Genomic DNA, 21236 nt, shown 5'->3' with positions numbered 1-21236 from the left:
TCTTCGGTCTCTTGTGTAGTTACACGGTTTCTGGTTTTGTTCCTCGGGCTCTGGTTTTGTTCTCCGGGCTCTGGTTTTGTTCCTCGGGCTCTGGTTTTCTTCCTCGATCTCTGGTTTTGCTCCTTGGCCTCTGGTTTTGTTCCTCCGCCTCTGGTTTTGTTCCTCAGGCTCTAGTTTTTTTCTTCGGGCTCTGTTTTTTTTCCTCGAGCTCTGATTTTTTTCCTCAAGCTCTGGTTTTGTTCCTCGGGCTCTGGTTTTGTTCCTCCGGCTCTAGTTTGTTTCAACGTGCTCTGGTTTTCTTCCTCTGCCTCTGCTTTTTTTCTTCGGTCTCTGGTTTTGTTCCTCGGGTCCTGGCTTTGTTCGTTGAGCTCTGGTTTTGTTCCTTGGGATCTGGTTTTGTTCCTCGGGTTCTAGATTGTTTCCATGGGTTCTGTTTTTGTTCCACAGGCTCTGGTTTTATTCCTCGGGCTCTGGTTTTCTTCCTCGAGGGCTGGTTTTGTTCCTCAAGGGCTGGTTTTGCTCCTTGGCCTCTCGTTTTTTTCCTCAGGCTCTGGTTTTGTTCCTCCGCCTCTGGTTTTGCTCCTCAGGCTCTGCTTTTTTTCTTCGGGTTCTGTTTTTTTTCCTCGAGCTCTGATTTTGTTCCTCAAGCTCTGGTTTTGTTCCTCGGGCTCTGGTTTTGTTCCTCCAGCTCTAGTTTGTTTCAACGTGCTCTGGTTTTCTTTCTTAGCCTCTGGTTTTTTTCTTCGGTCTCTGGTTTTGTTCCTCGGGTCCTGGCTTTGTTCGTTGAGCTCTGGTTTTGTTCCTCGGGATCTGGTTTTGTTCCTCGGGCTCTAGATTGTTTCCATGGGCTCTGGTTTTGTTCCACGGGCTCTGGTTTATTCCCCGGGCTCTGGTTTTCTTCCTCGAGGGCTGGTTTTGTTCCACGGTCTAGGGTTTTCTTCCTCGGGCTCTGGTTTTCTTCTTCGATCTCTGGTTTTGCTGCTTGGCCTCTGGTTTTGTTCCTCGGGCTCTGGTTTTGTTCCTCGAGCTCTGGTTTTGCTCTTTGGCCTCTGTTTTTTTCCTCGGGCTCTGATTTTGCTCCTTGGGCTCTGGTTTTATTCCTTGGGTTCTGGTTTTTTTCCTCCGGCTCTAGTTCGGTTCCACGGGCTCTGGTTTTCTTCCTCAGGCTCTAGTTTTTTTCTTTGGTCTCTGGTTTTCTTCCTCAGGCTCCGGTTTTGTTCCTCGGGATCTGTTTTTTTTCCTCGGGCTCTGGTTTTGTTCCTCAAGCTCTGGTTTTTTTTCCTCGGCCTCTGGTTTTGTTCCTCAGGCTTTGGTTTTCTTCCTTCGGCTCTGTTTTTGTTCCTCGATATCTGGTTTTGATCCTGGGCTCTGGTTTTGTTCCTCTGACCCTGGCTTGGTTCCAAGGGCTCTGGTTTTGTTCCTCGGGCTCTCGTTTTCTTCCTCCTGCTCTGGTTTTGTTCCTCGGGTCCCGATTTTATTCCTCGGGTCCTGTTTTTTTTCCTCGGGATCTGGTTTTTTCCTCGGGCTCTTCTTTTGTTCCTCTGGCTCTGGATTTGTTCCTCTAGCTCTGGTTTATTTCCTCGGCTCTGTTTTTGTTCCTCGAGCGCTGGTTTTCCTCCTTGGCCTATGGTTTTGTTCCTCAGGCTCTAGTTTGTTTCCACGGGCTCTGGTTTTCTTCCTCGGGCTCTGCTTTTTTTCTTCGGTCTCTAGTGTAGTTACACGGTCTCTGGTTTTGTTCCTCGGGCTCTGGTTTTGTTCTTCGGGCTCTGGTTTTGTTCCTCGGGCTCTGGTTTTGTTCTTCGGGCTCTGGTTTTGTTCCACGGTCTCTGGTTTTATTCCCCAGGCTCTGGTTTTCTTCCTCAAGGGCTGGTTTTGTTCCTCGGGCTCTGGTTTTCTTCCTCGGGCTCTGGTTTTGTTCCTCCGCCTCTGGTTTTGTTCCTCGGCCTCGGATTTTTTTCTTCGGGCTCTGGTTTCTTTCCTCGGGCCATGATTTTGTTCCACGGGCTCTGGTTTTAATCTTCGGGCTCTGGTTTTCTTCCTCAAGCTCTGGTTTTGTTCCTCGGGCTCTGATTTTGTTCCTCAAGCTCTGGTTTTGTTCCTCGGGCTCAGTTTTTTTCCTCCGGCTCTAGTTTGTTTCAACGTTCTCTGGTTTTCTTCCTCAGCCTCTGTTTTTTTTCTTCGGTCTCTGTTTTTTTTCCTCGGGTCCTGGCTTTGTTCGTTGAGCTCTGGTTTTGTTCCTCGGGATCTGGTTTTGTTCCTCGGCTCTGATTTTAATCTTTGGGCTCTGGTTTTCTTCCTCGAGGGCTGGTTTTGTTCCTCGGGCTCTGGTTTTCTTCATCGGTCCCTGTTTTTTTTTCCTCGAGCTCTGGTTTTGCTCCTTGGGCTCTAGTTTTGTTCCTCGGGCTCTGGTTTTGTTCCTCCGGCTCTAGTTTGGTTCCACGGGCTCTGGTTTTCTTCCTCGGGCTCTAGTTTTTTTCTTCGGTCTCTGGATTTCTTCCTCGAGCTCTGGTTTTGTTCCTCGAGATCTGGTTTTGCCCCTGGGCTCTGGTTTTGTTCCTCGGGCTCTGGTTTGGTTCCAAGGGCTCTGGTTTTGTTCCTCGGGCTCTCGTTTTCTTCCTCCGGCTCTGATTTTGTTCCTCGGGTCCCGATTTTATTCCTTGGGTCCTGTTTTTTTTCGTCGGGATCTGGTTTTTTTCCTCGAGCTCTTCTTTTGTTCCTCGGGCTCTGGTTTTCTTCCTCGGGCTCTGGTTTTCTTCCTCGATCTCTGGTTTTGCTCCTTGGCCTCTGGTTTTGTTCCTCCGCCTCTGGTTTTGTTCCTCCGGCTATACTTTATTTCAACGTGCTCTGGTTTTCTTCCTCTGCCTCTGGTTTTTTTCTTCGGTCTCTGGTTTTTTTCCTCGGGTCCTGGCTTTGTTCATTGAGCTCTGGTTTTGTTCCTCGGGCTCTGGTTTTATTCCTCGGGCTCTGGTTTTCTTCCTCGAGGGCTGGTTTTGTTCCCTGAGCTCTGGTTTTCTTCCTCTGTCTCTGGTTTTGTTCCTCGAGGGCTGGTTTTGCTCCTTGGCCTCTCGTTTTATTCCTCAGGCTCTGGTTTTGTTCCTCAGGATCTGGTTTTTTTTCTTCGGGCTCTTTTTTTTTTCCTCGGGCTCTGGTTTTGTTCCTTAGGCTCTTTTTTTTTTCTTCTGGCTCTGGTTTTGTTCCTTGGCCTCTGGTTTTGTTCCTCGTACTCTGGTTTTGTTCCTCGTGCTCTGGTTTTGTTCCTCAGGCTCTTGTTTTGGTCCTCAAGCTGTGGTTTCTTTCCTCGGGCTCTGGTTTTGTTCCTCCTGCTCTCGTTTAGTTCCACGGGCTCTGCTTTTCTTCCTCGAGCTCTAATTTTTGTTCCTCGAGGGCTGGTTTTGCTCCTTGGCCTCTCGTTCTGTTCCTCAGGCTCTGGTTTTGTTCCTCAGGATCTGTTTCTTTTCTTCGGGCTCTGTTTTTTTTCCTCGGGCTCTGGTTTTGTTCTTTATGCTCTGTTTTTTTTCTTCGGTATCTGGTTTTGTTCCTCGGCCTCTGGTTTTGTTCCTCGGGCTCTGGTTTTGTTCCTCGAGCTCTGGTTTTGTTCCTCAGGCTCTATTTTCTTCCTCAGGATCTGGTTTTCTTCCTCCAGCTATAGTTTTGCTCCTTGGACTCTGGTTTTGTTCCTCGGCCTGTGGTTTTGTTCCTCAGGCTCTGTTTTTTTTCTTCGGGCTCTGGTTTTTTTCCTCGGGCTCTGATTTTGTTCCTCAAGCTCTGGTTTTGTTCCTCGGGCTCTGGTTTTGTTCCTCCTGCTCTAGTTTGTTTCAACGGGCTCTGGGTTTTTTCCTCGGCTCTGTTTTTGTTCCTCAGGCTCTGTTTTTTTTCTTCGTGCTCTGGTTTTGTTCCTCACGCTCTGGTTTTGTTCCTCAGTCTCTGGTTTTTGTTCCTCGAGCTCTGGTTTTGTTCCTCAGGCTCTTGTTTTGGTCCTCAAGCTCTGGTTTTGTTCCTCCGGTTCTGGCTTTGTTCCTCCGGCTCTAGTTTGTTTCCACGGGCTCTGGTTTTCTTCCTCGGGCTCTGGTTTTGTTCCTCGGGCTCTGGTTTTGTTCCTCCGGCTCTAATTTTTTTTCACGGGCTCTGGTTTTCTTCCTCGGCCTCTGGCTTTTTCTTCGGGCTCTGGTTTTGTTCCTCGGGCTCTGGTTTTTTTTCCTCGGGCTCCAGATTTGTTACTCGGGCTCTGGTTTTGTTCCTCGGGCTCTACTTGGTTCCACAGGCTCTGGATTTGTTCCTCGGTCTCTGGTTTTGTTCCTGGGCTTATGGTTTTGTTCCTTGGGCTCTGTTTTTTTTCCTCGGGCCCTGATTTTGTTCCTCGGGCTCTGGTTTTCTTCCTCGGGCTCTGGTTTTATTCCTCGAGCTCTCGTTTTATTCCTCGGGTCCTGTTTTTTTTCCTCGGGATATGGTTTTGTTCCTCGGGCTCTTCTATTGTTCCTCTGGCTCTGGTTTTCTTCCTCGGGCTCTGGTTTTGTTCCTCAGGATCTGTTTTTTTTCTTCGGCTCTGGTTTTATTCCTAGGGCTCTGGTTTTGCTCCTCAGGCTCTGGTTTTTTTCTTCGGGCTCTGTTTTTTTTCCTCGGGCTCTGGTTTTGCTCCTTGGGCTATTGTTTTGTTCCTCGGGCTCTGGTTTTGTTCCTCCAGCTCTAGTTTGGTTCCACGGGCTCTGGTTTTCTTCCTCGGGGCCTAGTTTTTTTCTTCGGTCACTGGTTTTGTACCTCGGCCTCTGTTTTTGTTCCTCAGGCTCTGGTTTTCTTCCTCGGGCTCTGGTTTTGTTCCTCGAGATCTGGTTTTGCCCCTGTGCTCTGGTTTTGTTCCTCGGGATCTGCCTTGGTTCCACGGGCTCTGGTTTTCTTCCTCGGCTCCGGTTTTGTTCCTCGGGCTCTAGTTTGGTTCCACAGGCTCTGGATTTGTTCCTCGGGCTCTGGTTTTGTTCCTGGGCTTATGGTTTTGTTCCTTGGGCTCTGTTTTTTTTCCTAGTCCCCAGCAACTGCACCAGCAGCACGCCGCAACCTCAGGGCCCAGCACCCAGCCATGCCCACCACCCGGACATGCCCAGCACCCAGCAACCCCAGTGCACAGCACCCAGCACCCCCAGCGCCCAGAAACCAACACACGCACACACCCAGCACCCAGCACGCCCACCGCCCAAAACCCAGCACCCAGACATGCCCAGCACACAGCAGCCGCCAGGACGACCATCCCCAGCGCCAAGGACCCAGCACCACCATTGCTCAGCACCTGGACATGCCCAACACACAGTGCCCCCACCGCCTACCACCCTCACTGCCCAGTACTCAGCACTCAGACATGCCCAGCACACAGACATGCCCAGCAGGCAGCTTCCCTGCTGCCCACCACCCAGCACCCCGAGCGCTCAGCACCTGGACATGCCCAGGGCCGGCCACACAGCACCCACACTGCCCAACACCCAGCACCCACACATACCCAGCACAACCAGGGCCCAGCACACAGCACACGCACATGCCAGGAATCCAGCACCCTCGTAGCACAGTACCCAGCAACCCCAGCACAGCCACCCAGCACCACATATGCCCAGCACCGCATATGCCGAACACCTTACACCCAACACCCATTACCTCCAGTACCCAGCATCCAGCACCAAGACATACCCTGCACTCAGTTATGCATAGTACCCAGCAATACCAGGGCCCAGCACCCCCAGTACCTAGCAACCACTACTCCCACCACCCAACAGCCACAGCACACAGCACCCCCACTGCCCCACACAGCCAGCGCCCAGTACCCAGCACCCACACATGCCCAGGACCCAAATTTGCCCAGTGCCCAACACACCACTGCCCAGATCCCAGCAAACCAGCCCCCAACCTCTCCAGTGATCAGCACATAGCACCCGGACATGCCCAGCACACAGCACCCGCAGCGCTCAGCACCCAGTACCCCCAGTGCTCTGCACCCAGCACACCAAACACCCACCATCCAGCACCCCCACACGTCTCACACCCAGCACCCCCAGTGCCCAGCAACCAGCATACCCAACACCAAACATCTAGCACCCCCACCATCCAGCACCCCAAGTGCCCAGTACCCAGCACCCGGACATATACAGCACTCAGCACTGTCCTGGTTCCGGCTAGGACAGAATCAACTTTCTTCCCAGTAGCTTGGAGGGATGTGCTGTCTTTTGGGTTTGGTGTGAGAGGAGCGTTGATGGCCCGTTGATGGCCCCTTAATGCTTTGGCTGTTGCTGGGCGGTGCTTGCACAGGGGAGACTTTTGTTTTCTCTTTTCGGTCTCCCATGCCCTGCCCTGTGCAGGGGAAGCTCGCTGGGGGTGGGGGGTGGGGTGGGGGGTGGACCGGGATAGTGGGGAGCACAGCCGTGTGGCTGACCCAGCTGGCCAATCGGGTATTCTACACCATGTGATGCAACGAGCGAGGGAAGGCAGGCAGTCGACTCAATGTGAGCGATAAGGCCAGCTTCAACTTTATTGTAAAACCCTACACATATTTATACACTAAGTTCTGCCTTATGCATACTTGTCTCACAATCATTGGCTTAGCCCTAAAAATTACATTATCATATTCCTCCTACTTTCGGTTACTGCTACGTGGTCCGGGTTCCATCCTGTTTTTCTTATACTGTACTTTCTCAAATTTGCTTATCTGCACAGAGCAAGGTCAGCATGACTTTCTTTTCTCCCTTCTCAGCATGACTCAGAATTTTCCCACCGCGGCCTAGTCTGGCTAACTTTCTCCAACAATTCCCCCTTTTTCTTTTTGGACCACCAATACATTGTGGTTCATATTTACAACATTATTTAAAATACAGTGATATGCTATTTTTACTATAACTATAATTGTTAATAAAATACCAAGCCAGCGCTTGCGCAGTGCCTATGTTAGGCACTAGGGAAGCAAATACATTGGCTGTAGTTGACCATAATTCTATATTGTCGTTACAGTCTGCTTGCAATTGATGTATAGACCTTTTGTGTCGATTTGTCGCTACTGTAGTTATATTGAGCCAACTTTGTCGGCTAACTGTGAGCAGAGTTAATTTACCTACATAACAAGGCCCTCCAAAGGCGTTCTTTGGAATGCCAGGCCATGCTCGATCCCCACAGATCAAAAAATATCTGGGGGGAAGAGCTTTGGCCGTATCATTGGTTATTGGTTCCCTTCATACTCCGTCCATAGGCACTGAGTGTTTTGGAAGCGTTATAATTCCCACAATATTGGCCTATTTCGAATCCTTTCGTAAAAGGTGAAACAACAGTCCAACCGGTGGTATTAACAAAAGGGTTGTTATCATCAGTGCGGCTGCTTATGCCGATCAATGACTGAAAGGTCTGGGCCTGTGCGGCAAAGCGGCTAAAACTGCCAAACACAAAACATGTCTGAGTAGTAACATTATCAGTTGCATTTCCAATTTTTTCTGACCCCAAAAGGTCAATTTCTTGGGGGTCCCAAGGGAGAGTGTGATTTAGGGCTCTTATTAGATGTACCGAGCAATTTGCTACAGTAACATTTATACAATTAACTGTTACAGACGTCCAATTATCAAAATCTCTGGCAATAATTTCAGGAAAGCCTATCAGACATGTTTTAAAGGGCTCAGTTGCCGTAGCTGAACTCAGGCAAAAGTCTGTCATCCCAGTTTTATTCGCCTACGCCACCCATAAGTTCGCACGGCTGGGCAACGGCATCGCTGGGACCAGTACGGGCAGAGCTGCATTGATCATCATCAGCAACAGCAGCTTTGGTCCAGCGGCTTGGAATCCACTTCGGCCCTGTGGGAGTAAGTACACACATATAACCTCTACCCATATACTTCACTTCTGCTGGACCTTTCCACAGTCCGGTTGCTGGATCTCTATACATAACGAAAACTGGCTTGTCATCCTTATTTTCTTTAGGATAACCATGCACCCATGCTGGTGGCTCCTTCTGATCTGCAAAAATACATAAATGATTTAGCACAAAAAGAGTCTTAACAAGTCTTTCTTGTACATCTGAGATTTCCCTAAATTTTTGCAAATATTGTTTCAGCGTTTGATGCGCCCTTTCAATGATAGCTTGTCCCGTGGGTGAGTGCGGAATACCAGTAGTATGTCGCACTCCCCATGTTTGGAAAAAACGTTTCGCTTTGGCGCTTGTGTATGCAGGGCCATTATCAGTTTTTATCGTTTGTGGCACTCCCATGACTGCAAAACAACTAGTCAAATGTCGCATTACGTGGAGTGCTCGTTCTCCTGTTTGTGCCGTGGCCCATATAAATTTGCTATAGGTGTCAATCGTAACATGTATATATTTCAGTCTGCCAAAGTCAGCAACGTGAGTCACATCCACTTGCCACAATTCTCTGGCCTCGAGTCCCCTGGGATTCATGCCGATTCCGAGACCAGGCCCATGGTGGCTACACGTAGGACAGGCCCGCACAATCCCCTGTAAAATGTCCATAAAATATCCATAAATGTACACAAAATGTCCACTGCGTTCATTTAGTCCATGACTTTGGGCTCCATCTGTTATGGTGGTCACTCAGGTCAGCAGAGGTGGTGCGTTGCGTGGAGTTACTGGGCACCAAAGTTGGCTCAGGTCGGGTCACTGCTGCACTTGCGCTACTTCTTGTAAAGTTTGTCCTCCGTTGGTTCAGGTGGTTCCTGCTGCTTGGGCATGGGCTTATCCACAGTCACAGACGCCTCGGGGCGTTCTGTCCCGCATGGACTCAGCCACAGGTCACAGTCCCTTTGATTCGAGTTCACGCTGCAGTTCCAGCCTGTCCAACACAGCAGCACAGAAGCAGCAGCGATGCCCTGGCCATCTGCCGGCCCAGGCGCATCCCCATTGCTGTTATCAGAATGTTCTCAGGCACAGCACAGTAAGACGATAAGCAGTGCAGCAGTACAGCAAGCAGCGAGAGCAAAAAAGCAGCCACTAACGAGCACAAGACTCTAATACACATTAAGGCAAGCAAGCCCCATGGCAAGCACAAGAGCCTACGAATTAATAGCTAAACAGCAGTAACAGCTATAAATTCAATCTAGCACATTCCAATCAAACGTGTCGTTATCTTGAATTGTAGTCTTTGGTTGCATTCCAGTAAATATCCATTCTAATACTCTCACAGTCTCCCCCTTTTTCTTTTTGCACTGCGTGAGTGCACCAGTAAAATGTGTGGGGCCGTGCAAAACGGTTAAGTCCACAGGTAAGTCAGGGTCAATATGATCCACTGCTTGGTCAACGATGTGGGTACTGAGTTTTTGAATCACAATCAATAAGTCCTGGTAATATAAAAAGTCCTTAGAGACCACTGGATGATCGCCCCAACAACAACGCTCCATGAGATTGTCCCTTGATAACTATGGGCCCTTTAATTCCTGTAGCAATTTTTTGCGGCCGGTCGTCAATTAGCGTGACATCTACTGCTGTTGCCAGCTCCAGTCCGAGGCTCCCCCTGGTTGCTGGTCGAAGTTGGGTTGCTGGTCGAAGCTGGGCAATGGCGTCTGGTATCTCTGCACTGTCGTTTGGTTGGGGGCTGCCGTTGGCCTGAAGGTAACCGGAGCCGTGATTGGTGTCGGCGCGCTGCGGCTCTTGGCGCTCGGTTTCCCGTTTCCCGAACGCCGGCAGACCGTAGTATTGTGATTATTCATTTGACAGTTCTGGCAGCTCCCGACATTGTCGACGCAGATGTCCTGGGTAGCCACATCGGAAGCACTTATACTCTCGTCGGCCAGTCGTCTTACTTTGGTGGGCATCCGGAGGCTTCAGTGGGGCAAGAGCTGCAAACGCCTGTCCCTGCGCCTTGACTAATTTTTCCCCTAGTTCTCTGGTTGTTTCAACTAACATGGCTTGAGCTCCTACAGGAACTCTACTCATTCGCTCTAACATGACTTCTATCGTGGCGTCTAAGGGTAAGGTGACAAGGATGCCCTTCGTATAAGTATTACAAGTCTCTAATACACACTGTCTCAGCAAAGGTCCTTTCATAAAATCTGCCATATCTGCGCGGTCAATAGCGTCTGTGACTCTGTCTACAAAAGATGCAAAAGGCTCCTCTCTTCCTTGTTTAATTGACATATATGAGGGAGGAGCTGGTGTAGTTTTAACTTTCTGCAAGGCTTCTCGTGCTAATTTCATAGATTCTAACAACACGTCTGGGCCAGTTTGCATCTGCATTTCTGCAGAGCCAAAAGGACCTATACCCATTAGTTGTTCTACAGTTACTCCAGCTAAACGATCATTTGGGGCTTGGGGCGAGTGCGCAGATATTTCACAAAGTCTTTGCCAGTGAGCTTGCCAAAGTAATTGTTGTGATTGCCTCAAAATAAGCCTCATTATGTTCTTAATATCTTCTGGACATAGCATTCCGCTACCCCAGATATAGTTTAGCATTTGCCTTGCAGGCTCACTATGCACTCCCGACTCATTAACTGTGTTTCGTAATTGATTTAATATTTTCCAATCTAGGGCCTGATGCACCCCAGTCATAGCCCCCGCGTTATCTACCTGGTAGATTACCGGGAAGGCTTGAGGGCTAATTTGATCTAATAAATCAAAATCTTTTTGTTCAACAGCTTCTCGTGCTATTTTGTCCCAACTAACCCGCACTAAACGTGGCTGTTGATGAGCTTGGGACGGGGGGGGGGGTGGGGGGGGTGGGGGGGGTGGCGGGGTTGGGGGGGGTGAGGGGTGGGGGGTGGGGCCTTTAGAAGACTTTCAGCTTGAGCAGTCTCCTGTCCGCTACTGTCTACCCTCTCATTTTCACTTGGACCCTCCCTCTCCCCCTCCCTTTCCCCCGGCGGTGCGGAGGGACAAGCCCTTTCTGTTGGTGGATCATGAGGGGGACAAGAGGGTCGGCGAACAACGGGAACAGGAATTCCCGAAGGCGGAGGTGAAAAGTAGTCACCCCCTGCTGTGAGACGTCCAGTGGCAGGATCGGACTGCTCAAGCCGATCGGAGGCGGCTGTAGCTATTCGCCTTTCAGTTTTATATCTTTTTATGCAATTAATAACATCTCTCCAAGATTTCATTAATTTTTTTGCTGATCTATCATCATCGATTAGTAGATCCCACAAACAATCTCCATAAAAACGCCACTCGTCTACTTCAAACATACTTTCAGGGTCTTTAAAAAACCCTTTCGCTTTCCCTAACGCAATTAAACCAGCCAGGTCTTTTAATTGGCTTACTCCCCGCTCTTCTAAAAAGCATTTTAAAATATCGAAGGCTACCTCTACTTCCATTGCGCGCTTCTCTTGACCCTCTTAATTATCCGGTCGTTTGCAGCCTTTTCCCACGGGTAGCCTTCTATCGGACGGCGAACCCCTTTTAATCGTCCTGGGTTCAAGCACGGATCAGGCACGCCGCGACAGCATCTACTGATCTTCTGCTCCCTGGTCGTTGCTACCAGTGCTTCTCTGATCTCGCTGTCCGGTGAAAAACAGGGATGGGGGGTCCCTGTTCGGGCGCCACTTGCGACGAGCGAGGGAAGGCAGGCAGTCGAGTCAATGTGAGTGATAAGGCCAGCTTCAACTTTATTGTAAAACCCTACACATATTTATACACTAAGTTCTACCTTATGCATACTTGTCTCACAATCATTGGCTTAGCTCTAAAAATTACATTATCATATTCCTCCTACTTTCGGTTACTGCTACGTGGTCCGGGTTCCATCCTGTTTTTCTTATACTGTACTTTCTCAAAGTTGCTTATCTGCACAGAGCAAGGTCAGCATGACTTTCTTTTCTCCCTTCTCAGCATGACTCAGAATTTTCCCACCGCGGCCTAGTCTGGCTAACTTTCTCCAACAATGTGACATCATGCTCAGTATAAAAAACGGGAGGGGGTGGGGGGGGACAGGACCCCCCTCCCCCAGCTCATGACACACAGTCGGCAGCAGTGAGCAGTTGCATTGTGCATTGCCTGCTTTGTATAGTCTGTTATTGTTGTTGTTCTCATTGTTATTATTACTGTTCTACTTCGTTTTATTTCAATCACAAAACTGTTTTTATCTCAACCTGGGAGTTTTCAAGAGTTTTCCTACTTGTGCCTTCCTGATTGTCTCCCCCATCCCACCGGTGGGGGGGGAGTGAACGAGTGGCTGCGTGAGGTTTAATTGCTGGCTGGGGTTAAATCACGACATGCACCCATCATACCCTCCACCCAGCACCAAGAACTCCCACAGCCCAGTACTCCCAGGGCCCAGCACTAATGCCCAGACATGCGCACAACCCAGCACACCCACCGCCAACACACAGCACCTGGACATGCCCACCACCCAGCAGCCCCGGAGCCCAGCATGCAGCACGCAGCATCCCCAGCACCCAGCACCAGGACATGACAGCAAGCCAGTTCCCGCAGTGCCCACCACCCAGCACCCCCACAACTCAGCAACGGAACATGCCCAGCATCAAGCACCAACCAATGCATAGCAAGGGGTGCTAGATGTGGTGGATATGGCACATTTGGATGCTGGAGGTGGCTGGGTGCTGAGCAGCTGAGAAGGGTCTATCAAGGGAAGGTGAGAGCCGCCAACATCTTTCAGTCCTGCCTATTTGCCTATGGGAGCCCGAAGTGGGGATCGACTGCTTTGCAGTTGGGCTGTGGCAAGGTTGCTGGTTGGGTGGTAGAGCGAGAGCGCGAGCAGATCCCTGAATGGGCTGCCATGAAAGGCAAGGGCGAGAAGCAGCTTTCAATCCTGGTTCCTTCTGTGTTGGAGCGCCATCTGGTGGGAAGCCGTTTAGGAAACGGGCTCTGGTGACAGTAAGGCAAAGGTTGACATTTAGGTGGGAGAATAGGGAGGGGGCCGGTGTTATGGGGACCGGGAAGGGGCTACTCCTCTTCTGGAGCCCCATGTGGTGGGTGGCGTTATCTAACGCAGAAGGGTCTCGTTATCTACGCAGAACCACAACCTATCTCTTATCCTCATCAGAGCCAAGCTCCGAAACGGCCACATGTGGTACAGAAATAGCCAGGACTCAAGGTTGATGCTAGCCCTCACCATCACTTGGCAGCCCCACCACCACTGGGACTCTCGATCTGTTCCCCGACCTAACCTCAATCTATCCCTTAAGCTTCTCAGAGCCAAGCTCCGAAGTGGCAAAACACCACATGGGGCTGAGGCACAGAGGTAGCCAGGACTCAAGGTTGATGCTGGTCCTCACCTTCCCTTCGCAGCCCCTTCCAGGCCCCACCACCACCGGGGCTCTGTGTCAGTTCTCCCACCCAACCTCGACCTAGCCCTTACCCTCCTCAGAGCCAAGCTCCGAAGCAGACACCCACCACATGGGGTTCAGGCACAGAAGTAGCCAGGGCGAAAGGTTGATGCTGGCCCTCACTTTCCCTTGGCAGCCTCACCACCACCAGGACTCTGTGTCTGTTCTCCGCTCTAACCTCGACCTAGCCTTTACACTCCACAGAGCCAAGCTCCGAAGCGGCAAACCACCACATGGGGCTCAGGCCAGAAGTAGCCAGGACTCAAGGTTGATGCTGCCCCTCACTTTCCCTTCGCAGCCCCCTCTCAGCCCCACCAACACCGGGGCTCTGTGTTTGTCCTCTCACCTAATCTCAGCCTATCCCTTAGGCTCATTAGAGCCAAGCTCCGAAGCGGCCATCCAGCACATAGGACTCCTGCCCAGAAGTAGCTGGGACTCAAGCCTGCTGGTTGCCCTCACATTCCCTTGGCAGCCCCTCCTCAGCACCACCAAAACCAGAGCTCTGTGTTTGTTGTCCCTCCGAATTTCAGCCTATCCCTTAGGCTCATCAGAGCCAATCTCCAAAGCGGCCACGCACCACATGAGGCTGAGGTACAGAAGTAGCCAGGACTCCAGGCTGATGCTGGCCCTCACCTTCCCTTGGCAGCCCCTCCTCAGTCCCACCAACTCCAGGGATGTGTGTCTGTTCTCGCACCTAACCTCAACCGAAAACTTACCCTTATCAGAGTCAATCTCCGAAGCGGCCACTCACCACATGGGGCTCAGGCACAGAAGTAGCCAGAATACAAGACTGATGCTGGCCCTCACCTTCTTCCATTGGCAGCCCCTCCTCAGGTCCACCAACACCGGGGCTCTTCTCCCAGATAACCTCAACCTAGCCCTTACCCTCATCAGAGCCAATCTCCGAAGCGTCCACCTACCACATGGGGCTCAGGCACAGAAGTAGCCACGACTCAAGGTTAATGCTGGCCCTCACCGTTGCTTGGACACCTAAACATCAACCTACATCTTACCTTCACCAGAGCCAGGCTCCGAAATGTCTACCCTCCTGATGACGCTCCAACACAGAAGGAACCACGATTGACTGTTGTTCGTTGCACTCACCTTCCCTGGCAGCCCTTTGAGGTCCCCACCAACACTGGGGCTATGCGCTTGCTGTAGCACTCAACCGTCAACCTTGCCAGACCCTGACTGCAAAGCAGTCAAGCGCCCCGTCGAGCTCCCACACACATTTAGCCACGACTGAAATATGTTCACGGCTCTCACCTTCCCTTTACAGCCCCTTCTCAGCTCCCAGCACCCAGCCATCTCCAGCACCGCAAATGCGCAACATCCAGCACACCTAGCACCCCTTGGGATCTTTGGCAGTGCTTGGTGCTGGGCGTGTTTCGTTGCTGGGCCGTGGGGGTACTGTCTGCTAGGCACTGAGTGTAGTGGGTTCTGGACATGTCTGGGTGCTGGTGTTGTTGTGTGCTGGGCATGTCAGGGTAGTGGGTATTGGGCAGTGGATTGCTGGGTGCTAGGTAGTGGGGGTGCTGGGCCCTGGCATTCCTGGTACTATGCATAACTGAGCGCCGTGTATGTCTTGGTGGTGGACACTGGGTTCTGGGTAGTGGCCATATGCAGTACTGGGTGCTGGGCATATGCAGTGCTGGGTGCTGGGCATATCCGGTGCTGGTTGCATACTCTGGAGTTGCTGGGTGCTGTGCTCTGGGATTGCTGGATTCTTGGCATGTGCGTGTGCTGTGTGTTGGGCCCTGGTTGTGCTGGGTATGTGTGAGTTCTGGGTGTTGGGCAGTATGGGTGCTGTGTGGTGGGCACTGGGCATATACGGGGGCTGGGCGCTCGGGGTGCCAGGTGGGCAGCAGGGAAGCTGCCTGCTGAACTTGTCTGGTTGCTGGGCATGTCTGGGTACTGGCTACTGGGCAGTAGGGGTGTGGGGCAGTGGGGGTGCTCTATTTTGGGCATGTCTGGGTGATGGGCAGTGGTGGTGCTGGGTGTTTGGCGGGTGTTCGTTGCTGGACCCTGGAGTGCTGGGGCTGTTGGTTTCTGGGTGCTGGGTTCTATGCGTGGTGGCTGGGTTTTGGGCATGTTCGGGTGATGGGTGCTGGGCACAGGGGTTGCTGGGTGCGCCTAGCCGGTGCAGGTGCTGGGGATGCTGGTTGCTGGGCCCTGGGACTGCAGGGTACTATGCATAAGCAGGTGCAGAGTATGTCTTGCTGCTGGGTGCTGAGGCTACTGGGAGCTGGGCATATTTGGTGCTGGGCACTGGGTACCGGGTGCTTGACATGAGTGGGTGCTGGGCACAACTGGGCGCTAGGGGTGCTGACTATGGGCATTTCCAGTTGCTGGTCATGACCCGTTGCTGAGTACTGGGTCTTGCAGGTGCTGGACATGTGCAGGTGCTGGACACTGGGGGTGCTGGATGCTGGGTATTCTGGTTTCTGTCATTGGGGTGCTGGGTGTGAGACTGGGGGTGCTGGATGGTGGGTGTTTGGTGTGCACCGTCACTGCCCACTACCCAGAACCCCAAGTGCCGAGCACACAGCATCCGGACATGCCCAGCACCTAGACATGCCCAGCACGCTCAAGACCCAACACCCAGCACCCGGCCATGACCAGCAACTGGAAATGCCCACAGCCAGAACCCCTAGCTCCCCGCACCCAGCATTCCCAGGGCCCAGCACTAATTCCTGGACAGGCGCACAACCCAGCACACCCACCACCAACACACAGCGTCTAGACATGCCCAACACACAGCAGTCCCAGGGCCCAGCAACCAGCACCCCCAGTACCTACCCTCAGCACCCGCACCAGCAGCACCCAGCAAGCACAGTGTCCAGCACCCAGCAACCACAGGGCCCAGCACCCAGCCATGCCCAGCACCCAGCAACCCCAGTGCACAGCACCTAACACAGCCAGTGCCCAGAAATCAACACGCACACGCCCAGAACCCAGCACCCCCACTGCGCAAAACCCAGAACCCAGGCATGCCCAGCATGCACAACTCCCAGGGGCCAACCACTCCCAGCGCCAAGCACCCAGCACCACCACGGCTTTTGTGTTTATAACCATGCTTCTCATACATATTTTAAGTTTCTCTTTTATATATTCATTAAATTTCTGAAGAACCAATTAGAATATTACATCATCCTAGACACATGCGCACTAAAGCCTTTAGGGTCTCCTTGAGGGTCTCTGATGGTCAGCAGGGTAGTGAACTCTTCGTGAACCTGTTCCTTTCTTTCCTTATAAGGTCGAGGTTTGTCTCCGAGCCACGTCTGGACCACATTTGTTTATGGTCCTCATTTCAAAGGTTACTCTTCACTAGAGTCTAACAATGCTTCCAGGAGACACGATTTAGACCAGTTACAAAACTACACACCTGCAAACACAACACCTGCTACTTACCTAACTTCTAAGCCACAAGTCTTCATTGTTTAGAATTACACAAGCGAGCAGTATGGTACAGTAGATACTGTACCTACTGCATCAATTCCCCCCTTTGAGACTTACGATGTTGAGTATCATGAGTCTCACATCATTTACTTATAAGCATTTGATCTACAAAAAGACATACATTGAATCATGCAACAAGTAATTATAACTAAGATGACGATCAGTATTGCAAATAAGAACAACTGTCTGAGCCAATTTAAATTTGGAAGCCACGAAAATAACCAAGAAAGATCTTATCCTTCTCGTTCCTTAAATCCAAATGCCAAGTCCTTTAATTGTTGAATTTTCTTCTCAACTAACTGTAAATTATCACCTAGGTTCTGCAATACAAAAAGAAGACATGCTGGTTACTTCTCGGGCTAAAAGTTCTCAGATATTTCAATTTCTATCTCATTTTGACAATAGAAATTGGGATTCAGCTTTACTGATCATCATAATTAATATCAACAGGCTCCACATTTTCTACTCCTAAACCCACAATTTCCTAATTAGTTTGGTTTCCCTTCTAACAATAAATATTTTAAATATCACAAATAATTCAGCAACATCTCTGGTAAGTCATCAACTACGCCTTAAAGTTAATTTCAATGGTCCCTTAGGTATAGATGTCCACAGTCTAGGATGTATTTTCTTTATTCTGGTGTAATGAATCCAAGAGTCTACTCTTTCTAATTTGAAAGCAATGTTTGTTGTCAGTAACACTTGGAAGGGTCCTTTCCACTTTTCTCCAAAGGAGTCGTCCTTCCACCTTTGCAGGTAGACTTGGTCTCCTGGGCTGAATGAATGTACCAGAAATTCTAGGGGTAAAAGTGTCCTCAAAAGAACATATTTGTGTAAAGAACTCGCCATTTTACTCAAAGACAAGAGAGATTCCGTTAACGCTTTTTCTCCTATTACGTGCATTTGTTCAAACCTTCCTGTTAGATTGACATTAGAAGGTTTACCATACAGAATTTCAAGTGGACTCATTTTTTCTCTAGCTCTCAGGGGTCATCCTAAGTCTTAAAAGGCAAGTGGTAAAGCTTCAATCCATTTCAACTGAGTGTTTTTTTACTTCTTTTGCCTTGTTGGTTTGACACGGGAAAGCTCCTGGCCATCCAGAGAAGGTATTTACCAATACCAATAAATATCGGCACTGGTTGCACCTTGGTAACTCTGAAAAATCTATTTGCCAATACTGCTCGGGAGTTACGTCTTTCCTTCCCTCTCCAGGAGGGGGTCGGATTTGTATTTTCGGATTGTTCCTAAGACAAATCTCACATTTATTACTCACACTTCTAGCAATCAATAACATTTTAGTCCCTATTGCATATCGTTTTACTGACTCGACCATTGCTTCTGCTCCCATATGTGTCTCAGCATGGGTTATGACCATCAATTTCTTCATGATTTCAGGAGTTACTATACATTGTCCATGTGATGTAATCCATCATCCTTGATCATTCTTTTTGCACTGTAATAGCTCAGCCAACTTATTTTCTTTTTCGTTATAATTTGGGGATTCTAGTTGAATTTCTTTTGATGGAATTAAAACATAGATTGTGGTATTTAGCACCACATGCTTGACAGCTTCATCTGCCTTTCAATTTCCTTCACTTTCTTGTTTCTTTCTTACCAGTCGAACTCCTGTTTTCAATTCAACTGGTTCCACATTTTTTGCTCTTCCTGGTTTCTCTGTCTCCCAAACAAAAGGGTGAACTGATTTCTTCAGATTCTTCTATGTTGGTATGTAATAAATAAACTTGGGCTTGCCAGGCATTAGCTTCAGGAAAATGAACTTTTCCTTTTGTTTGGATCCAAGAAAAATGGATTTTTCCTTTTTAAAAGTTAATTTGTGCTCCAAATTTATTCAATAAATCCCATCCTAAGAGAGGCATGGTGCATTCCTATATATATAAAAATTCATGCATCAATGTTTTTCCTCCAATTTGACAGTTTAAAGGTTTCAAAAAAGGCCTTAGCTCTTTCTTTCCCATGACCCCAACAATAGATACATTAAATTTACTCATTGGTCCTTTACATGTGTTTATAACAGAAGATTTTACTCCAGTGTCCACTAAAAAATCAAACTTCTAAGCCACAAATCTTCATTGTTTAGTATTACAGAAGCGAGCAGTATGGGATAGTAGATACCGTACCTACTGCATCACCAGCACCCACAAGACCCAGCACGTGTTCGTGACCAGCAACTGGAAATGCCCACAGCTAGCACCTTTAGCTCCCACCACCCAGCACCCCAAGCGCCCAGCACCCGGACATGCCCAGCACCACCACACAGCACCCATACTGTCCAACAACCAGCACCCACACGTACCCGGCACCCAGCACACACACATGCCAAGAATCCAGCACCTCCGGAGCACAGCACCCAGCAACCCCAGAGCATGCAACTGGCACCTGATATGCCCAGCACCCACCACCAAGACATCCCCTGCACTCAGTTATGCATAGTACCCAGCAATGCCAGGGTTCAGCACCCCCCCTATCTAGCACCCAGCAATCCCACTGCCCAACACCCACCACCTGCACATGCCCAGCACCCCCATCGCCCCTAACCGCCAGTGCCCAGCACCCACACATGCCCAGCACCCAAACATGTTCAGTGCCCAACACACCAGATCCCAGCAAAGCAGCCCCCAACATCCCCAGTTATCAGCACATAGCATGCGGACATGCCCAGCACCTGCAGCACTCAGCACCCCCTGTGCCCAGAAACCAGCATACCCAACACCCAGCATCCAGTAGAATCATAGAATCATTAAGGTTGGAAAAGACCTCTAAGATCATCGTGTCCAACCGTCAACCCAACACACCATGCCCACTACACCATATCCCTAAGGGCCTCATCTACACGTCTTTTAAATACTTCCAGGGATGGTGACTCAACCACTTCCCTGGGCAGCCTGTTCCAAGGCCTGACCACTCTTGCAGTAAAGAAATTTCTCCTCATGTCCAATCTAAACCTCCCTTGGCGCAACTTGAGGCCATTTCCTCTTGTCCTATCGTTAGTTACTTGGCAGAAGAGACCAACACCCACCTCGCTACAGCCTCCTTTCAGGTAGTTGTAGAGCGCAATGAGGTCTCCCCTCAACCTCCTCTTCTCCAGACTAAACAACCCCAGTTCCCTCAGCCGCTCCTCATAAGACTTGTGCTCCAGGCCCTCCAGTACCTCCACCACCTAGCACCCCAAGTGCCCAGCACCCCGCACCCAGACATGCCCAGCACCCGGACATACACCGCACCCAGCACCCCTAGGACCCAGCACTCAGAACGCCAGCGCACTGCACTGTCCTGCTTCCGGCTGGGACAGAGTTAACTTTCTTCCCAGTAGCTTGGGGGGGGTGCTGTCTTTTGGGTTTGGTATGAGAGGAGCGTTGATGGCCCGTTGATGCTTTGGTTGTTGCTGGGCGGTGCTTGCACCGGGGAGACTTTTGTTCTCTCTTTTCGGCCTCCCATGCCCTGCCACGTGCAGGGGAAGCTCTTGGTGGGGTGGGGGAGCACAGCCGTGGTGGTTGACCCAGCTGGCCAATCGGGTATTCTACACCATGTGACATCATGCTCAGTATGAAAAACGGGAGGGGGGGCTGGGGGGACTTGTCCCTGGTTCATGACACGCGGTCAGCGAGCAGTTGCATTATGCATTGCCTGCTTTGTATAGTCTGTTATTGTTGTTCTCATTGTTCTTATTACTGTTCTACTTCGTTTTATTTCAATTATTAAACTGTTTTTATCTCAACCCGGGACTTTTCCTACTTGTGCCCTCCCCATTCTCTCCCCCATCTCACGGTGGGGGGATGGGGGGAGTGAGCAAGTGGCTGTGTGGGGTTTATTTGCTGGCTGGGGTTAAACCACGACATGCACCCATCATACCCTCTGCCCAGCATCAAGAAACCCCACTCCCCAGCACCCTCACGGCCCAGCATTTACTCCAGCATCCAGCAGCAAGACATAACCTGAACCCATTTATGCATATTACCCTGCACTCCAAGGGCCCAGCAACCAGCACTCCCAGGGTCTTGCCCCAGCACTTACACTACCTAGCACCCCAAGCACTCAGCAGTCTCAGTGCCTAGGTCCCATCACTTGGAAATGCCCAGCAGCCAAAGATGCCTGGCACCCACATATGTCCAGAAACCACTGTGCTCACAGCCTTGCATCTGGCATGCCCACCACCCAGCACCAGGACATGACAACAAGCCAACCCACTACTCAGCACCCCCACAACTCAGCAACAGAATATGTCCAGCACCAGGCACCGCCAATGTGTAGCAAGGAGTGCTAGGTGTGGTGGATATGGCGCATTTAGGGTGTTGGAGGTGTATGTGTGCTGGGAGGCTGAGAAGTGTCTATCAAGGGAAGGTGAGAGCCGCCAACATCTTTCAGTCCTGCCTATTTGCCTATGGGAGCCCGAAATGGGGATCGACTGCTTTGCAGTTGGGCTGTGGCAAGGTTGCTGGTTGGGTGGTAGAGCGAGAGCGCGAGCAGATCCCTGAATGGGCTGCCATGAAAGGCAAGGGCGAGAAGCAGCTTTCAGTCCTGGT

This window comes from Calonectris borealis, chromosome 11 (assembly GCF_964195595.1).
Source record: "Calonectris borealis chromosome 11, bCalBor7.hap1.2, whole genome shotgun sequence".
In the NCBI taxonomy this organism is placed as follows: domain Eukaryota; kingdom Metazoa; phylum Chordata; class Aves; order Procellariiformes; family Procellariidae; genus Calonectris; species Calonectris borealis.
The sequence above is the reverse complement of the archived record's forward strand: the minus strand, read 5'-3'. Positions refer to the sequence as shown.